General features: G+C 58.0%; 1 long non-coding RNA gene and 1 pseudogene across 1 annotated transcript; one reads left to right on the top strand and one right to left on the bottom strand.

Annotated features, from left to right (window-relative positions):
- The first annotated feature begins 859 nt into the window (after positions 1-859).
- Positions 860-3,365, top strand: LOC128070448 (uncharacterized). Its single transcript, XR_008201611.1, has 3 exons — positions 860-982; positions 1,453-1,528; positions 3,176-3,365. It is a non-coding gene; the product is annotated as an uncharacterized LOC128070448 (long non-coding RNA).
- A 616-nt stretch (positions 3,366-3,981) lies between these two features.
- Positions 3,982-5,375, bottom strand: LOC128070447 (heat shock transcription factor, X-linked member 3-like; annotated as a pseudogene).
- Between the last annotated feature and the right edge of the window lie 1,093 nt (positions 5,376-6,468).

The raw sequence follows: 6,468 nt of genomic DNA, 5'->3' as shown, positions 1-6,468 counted from the left end.
CCATCCCTGTCAGCCCCGCCCCGCTCCCCCGATGGCTCCACCCCGCCCCAGCCCTGCCCGGCACCACCCGGCCCCGCCCCAGCCCTGCCCCGGGCCCTGCCCCGGGCCCTGCCCCAGCCCTGAAGCTCCTCCTCACCCACGTGTTTCCCACACTTCAGCCACAGACTTCTCGCCCTGCTCCTCCCATCTCCTCCCCTCTTTTCCGCCCGCCCGACCGCTCACTTCTGGTCCTCCCCCGGGTCCCGCTCCAGGCCGCGGGTCTCGAGGCTCCTCCTGGCCTGACCTTCCAGGCGCCTCAGAGCTTGGCGGATCCTAGTTCGTCTCCAAGGGGACAGGGCTGGCTGGGGAATGCGCGTTTGTTCCTACGTGCGTGTCTACAGAACTGCGTGCCTACGTGAGTACGCACCCTGGTGGCTCAGAGGTTAAAGCGTCTGCCCGCAAAGCGGGAGACCCGGGTTCACTCCCTGGGTCGGGAGGATCCCCTGGCCAAGGAAATGGCAACCCACTCCAGTATTCTTGCCTGGAGAATCCCATGGAGGGAGGAGCCTGGTGGGCCCCAGTCCATGGGGTCACAAAGAGTCGGACACGACTGAGTCAAACTAGTAGTACGTGAGTACAGGAAGCCATACACACCGGAAATCAGGGGCTTCAGTGTTTGTGGACGCGACGGGACAAAGGCCAGTCAGCGCTGTCACCTGTCAGCGGTCTCGGGCCCCGGTGGCGGACCACTGTCCTGCCTAGTGGCTGCAGCCCGGCCATCCCAAATCGCCTGGCACTATCTCTGCTTGCAGGAAGGCGGGACCTGCTTCGTGCGCTGACCATACCTCCCGGCGGGGGTTCCAGGCTCTGGGACAAGGAGTGACTGCCGGATGGCCACGCCGCACTTCCGGTCCCCTCCATGGTCACAGTCCCCGCCCCTTTCCTTCCACGTGGTTGCGAGTTCCTTCCAGCCTCCAGCTCCACCCCCAGACTGTGACCTCACGTGAGCCCCACCTGATCCCTGCGAGCCGCCCCCACCAGGCAGGCCCTGCCCCTGCAGGACTCAGTTGCTTGTCCATGGTTCCCCTCCTGGTGCGGCCCAGCCACAAGTCCATGGAGGGCAGCCCACTGACTGTGGCAGCCCCCAGATCCTTCCAGAGTTGGCAGTGTGAGGGGAGGAGTCATTTTCTTTTGTTCCTTGTGGGGTCTCCTGGGCTATAAATCACCATCATTCCTGGGGGATGCATGCTGAGGCATCGTGGGGTCCCTGTCCCAGCTGCGTGAGAACAGGCCAGCTACTGTGATGAGCAGAACCCACCCTGAAGAAACCTGCACGTGTGTTTCACATCCATTGGGCCCTCCTGGGTCCCCGTGGTGTGAGGCCCCTGCTGAGAAGAAAACTGGTGACCTGTTGTCCAACATTGCTGTCTTGTCACAGGTGATTTTCTCCCTGTTGCTCTGGTCCTTGTGCAGGTGAAGATCCCCAGACAAGCAGGCAGAAGAGTGTTTTCTCCTCTGGCCACCAAGCAGGCACCCTCTGCTTCCAGAGGTAGGAGTGCTTGCAGCCCCTTCTTGCTCAGGCATCCCACCCACACAGTTGAGCTTCGGTGGTGCCCAGGAGGAAGGGGTTGGGTTGGGTGAGACAATGAGTGGCAGAAACTGGGCAAGCCTGGGATCCTGTCACATAACCCAGTAGAAGACACAGCAATGGCCACACCCCAGGGGCCAGCCAGGCTCCCTGGTAACTCATCCAGACCCAGTGAGGAGGGTGACCCTTTGTCACCCAGCAGGTGGACAGAGATTCAGCGGGATGATGAATCTCAGGGCCCGCCAGTGTGAGGACATGGCACCCTTGCCTGTGGTTGGGGGAATGGACATGGAGGAGCCTTTGTGGAAGGCTGTTTGCTGGTGTCTGTCAGCCCCTTGGGTGTGTGCCCTGTGCCCTGGGCCTCCTCCTGCATGGATCTTCAGTCAGTGCGTGTGTGGTCCCTTTGAGTGGCTGTATTGGCAGAATGAGTTTTCCCTTCCCTTCCATCAGGAGAGACGAATCAGTAACTTGTGGGACCCCCAACACTGGGAGGTGTAAACAGATGCATGAAGTTGTGCAGAGGTGGAGGAGTGTGCCCGAGGGGCTGGGAGTGTAGAAGTCATCCCCCCACTCCCCACTTGCCCCTGCGGAGGGATGTCTGGACAGGGCTGTCTCTCTGGCTTCATTTGCTGGCAGTCACATCAGGGTCACATGGGCTGGGTGACTCAGACTACAAACCGTGCTGGTTCAGGAGGCCAGAAGCCGGGGTTGAGATGTTGGCTGACGTTGGCTGTCATGAGGGCTGTGAGAACTGTGGCTCTGCTGTGCTCGGGGAAGGAAAGGCCAGGGAGGACCTGGGCTGGGAGCCTCTGGGACCTTGTCCCCATCCTCACAGCCATGTGGAAATGGAGGCTCTGCAAGGCACTGAGACCCTGCTGAGGTTCAGACCCGTGGCTCTGCTTCTCTGCCTCTCCCCCCTCCAGTAAACAGGGACCCCCTTCCAAGTACAAGGATAGAAGTGAGGATGGAGTTGCCTGTGGTCAGCTTCCCTGCAGTCATGGGCTATCTCTCTATCCCTCAGCACCTCCTTGGTGCCTCCTCAGCCATGGGAAGGTGTGACAGTAACCTGGCAGGTTATTTGAGGTTTGAATTCTGTGATCCCTGCATGGTGCCATCCCAGGCCCTGGCGAGGACAGGGAGAACACCCGACCCAGTAGTTCCTGCTCTCCTTTGTTCTTTCTGTAGGCCCTGGGCAGGGGCCAAGGCATCTGCTGACAGTGGAGGCAGTGGTGTGGGAAGGGCTGGGAGGAAGGTGGCTCCCAAACGCACGGGGAAGACACCTGACAGGGCCATCAAGGGCAGCCCCAGGGCCAAGGCCAGGTTGGTTAGCACAGATCTGTGCTCAGGAGGCCTGGGGTAACATGGGGGATCTGCAGAGTCAGCAGTGATGGAGCCTGGAGATGAGGGATGGGGTGGGGGTTGGGGGAAGCCAAGCCCAGGACTGTGCCTGTCTGTGCTGAGAAATGACCAGAGCCTGACCACTGGGCTGCAAAACCAGGGGACCTGCCCTCCCTCCTCAGTGTTCCCAGGGTTTCATGGCCCTTTGTCTTGGAACTCACCATGTGCCTCTCTCCACCTGTCCCGCCCTCCTTCCTGACTTCCCTGCAGACTGCATGTGATGGACGGGTCCTCTGGGCTGCCACCCTCCTGTTAGCGGATAGCGTGGAGGCAGATGGAAAGAGCCAGCCGTCTGTGACGACCCCCTTCTGTGTCACCAGGCTTAGAGGATGCTCGAGCACATGGGGCTGATGTCTGGACCAGGGACTGTGTGTTGGGCGTGAATTCTAAATAAAGCTGTGAGGGCAGAGCAACACTGGCTGGTGTTCACCTTGTGGAACCTTGTATTTGTCTTCAGGTATGGGGTCACGTGTTTGCAAGGCCCTTGGTGGTTGGGGTGACCCTGCTTTCCAGTGAGGCTCTTGGGGAAGCCCCTGGATTGGGAGCTGGTGACACTCAGCTGCTGATCAGAAACTTGTGGCATCATCGGGGGACCCAGGAGGAGCCCCTTCTGCTTCAGGGTGCATGACTCATGGAAGGTGACACCCCCATGGTCAGGAGCTGGCCTGGGTCTTCTGCTGTGTGGCAGGCAAGGCCCAGGGACCTGCCCGTCCTGGGATGGCCTCAGCGAAGGGCTCAGGAGCCACACTCTTGGCAGAACGTGTGAAATGCTGCTGCTTCAGGTGAAAAGGAACTGTGGGGACTGGACTGAGGCCTGCCTGGGGCGTGGGCTTCCAGCCTCATTTGGCTCACCCAGTGCTGTGTGAATAGCATGGACAGACAGAAAGAACAAAGACTCGCAGCTCTCATTTGATTCTTTATTTACTCCCGTGGAGTTTTGGTGTACTCTATTAGAGCCAAAAATAGATTTTTGATTACAAAAGAGCGCTTTTGGGTGTCCCTGGGGACCTGGCAGCTCAGGGATTGGGCTTGTCCTTGAACTCCTCACAGAGGGCACACTTCTGAGGACTCCTCCTGCTCCTCCTCTGCTTCAGAGGCCTCGTTTGGGGCCACAACTGAAACGGCTCCCCTCACGATGGAATCAGGTGTTGTACAAAGGCATCACTGAACCATAATCTGGGTACCTTGGGGAGCTCTTGGGCAGTTCCCCTGCACTGTCCCTTCCAGCAGTAGCCAAGGGTACAGACATGGCATTGCTGGATGTACCCTCTCCACTGGGGCAGCCCTGCTCGCTGGGGAGTTGGCTTGACCTGGGCCACCCGACTACACTGTCCATAAATCAAAGGCCACAGAACTCAAATGAGCACTGGCTGGGGGTTCCGTGAACAGTTGAGGCTCCCTTCTGGACCTGCTTGTCAGCCTCTTTGGTGCACTAGTGATGGAATCAAGGAGAGCATCTGGTCACCACTGCTTGCTTCTTTTTGGGGTCGCTGTTGTGCCGGTGGCGGGCTGAGCAGTTCTGGGGTTGCATTTCCTCTAGATGTTCTGCAGGAGGAGAAGGCTTGTCTCTCTGGAACTTGGAGTAGTGATAGATCTGAAAGGAAACGAATCACTTCAGCCATCGTGGGGGAGAATAGCTTTTCCTCACAGCCCTCCTTCCCACCACTGTCCCGTCCTTGCCTAACTATGGAAACAAGGTCTTCTCATTCCTGGCAGGTGTTATGGGCACTCCCTGACATCAAGTGGCCTCTCAGGGTCTGGAGTCACCCCTGTGGATCCCGTCTAAGGGGATTCGTGGAACACGACAAGGCCTGCTTTCTCCTCTTTCCTTAACCACCCTCTCACGAGAAAAAAGTTCTCCTGGAAATTGAAATCCATCTAGCACTCAGCTTGTCTAGTCCAGGCTCCCCAGAAGGGCTTTCTACATTACCATCATCCTTTTCTTCCCTGCAGAGCGACCCGAATGGTGGATTTTACTGAACCCATGCAGGTTCAGTTCACAGATGAAACTTTTGATGCTGTCTTGAAGATCCTGTCTGTGCATGTGTGACGGAGGACCTCCGTCTAGAAGAGATCTGCCTCAGTTAACACCATGTCTCCCTCGTCGTTCCAGTGCACAGAGGTGAAGGCCGCATCCTCCACGATCATCCAGAGCTTCCTGGGCAAGGACAGCCCAAGGACAGCATTGTTCATTTCCTCACTGGCTGTTGCTGGGTTCGGGCCCTGTGGGGCGGGTTGTCTTGGGGGCCCGGATCTGGGCTCTCAGGTTGGTCCCACCACTTCTCCAAAGCCTCCTCTGAATCCACATTTGGATCTGGGTGGCATCAGGAGGGTGCCCTGCTGTGGGCTCTCCATCAGTGGATGGGGCGAGCGGGGCTGCACATGGCTTGTTGGAACTCTGACTATCCATGGAGCCAGTCTAGTTTAGGAGCATTCTCTACCCAAGCAGTGAATGGTCAGGGCAGAAAGGCCTCAGAGCAGGGTGGTAGTGCCCAATAAATACTGCCTGGAGATTCTAGAATCTGGGTCGTGGGCCAGGCAGCCAATTAAGTGGTCCACTTCCTTACTTGTTTCATGATGTCACAGAGGTGATGTGGAGAGGCAGCCCTGGCCCAGTGTGGGGAGGGGGTCTGGGGACAGAGATGTGATCCCCAGCTTGTCTCTTGTCTGAAAGTACAGAAAAGTATGTTTCAGATTGCCTGCACAGGCTCCCATCTGCTGCCATGTGCCTTGTTTCAGGGGGCCAGGCCCTGGATAGGTTGACAAACATGCCCCTGGCTCCACCCCTACCCTACCAACGGGCAGGCCTGTGGCTGCCTTCTGCTAAAGGGCCAGGCCCTGGTGAGTCCTGGTTTGGCTACCACCGAGAGACACCCCAGGTGTCAGATGGGCCCCTGGCGACTGTCCCTCCTGGAAGAGGGGGTCCATAGCAGGCTGGTTGGCCTCGCTTGAGTTGGTGATCCCACCCTCCCCCATCCCCAGGCCTTGTCCCTCTTCTGGCTTTGGTCTCTTCTGACTGGTGCTGCCAGTTGGTAGGTCCCACTCAGATGGCCCCAAAGTCAAGAGTCCTGTTTCCTGCCCCCATCGCCTCCCAGGTCAAGCTTTCTGCAGTGTAGAGCTGTGCTCAAGCACAGTGGTAGTGATCTCACATTCCACTTGACTGTTCCCCAAGCACCCGAGACACAGACTCCCCTTAAAGGTCTCACTTTGAGACCATCTGTGTGTATGCTTTTCCCATCCCCTTCCCAGAGTCTCAGACTCAGATTCAGCCTCCCTGGAGGCTGCCACAAAAGCCCTGTTTCCTCTTGACAGTGAGGTGGTTGGGCTTCTGCTATCCCCGGTCCTGGCCTCCCATGTCCAACTTGGGTATCTGTGGTTCCCTGCCATTTCAAGGACTTGGTTGGGTGTTCAAGATATAGCCTGTTCTGTTGAAAACAAGCACTTCACTGGTCCTCTACGAGGCCAGCTCTGATCTTCTCCGCCCATTCCCCTGTCCCCACTAC

Source organism: Budorcas taxicolor, chromosome X (genome assembly GCF_023091745.1).
Source record: "Budorcas taxicolor isolate Tak-1 chromosome X, Takin1.1, whole genome shotgun sequence".
Taxonomy (NCBI): Eukaryota; Metazoa; Chordata; class Mammalia; order Artiodactyla; family Bovidae; genus Budorcas; species Budorcas taxicolor.
The sequence above is the reverse complement of the archived record's forward strand: the minus strand, read 5'-3'. Positions and strand labels throughout refer to the sequence as shown.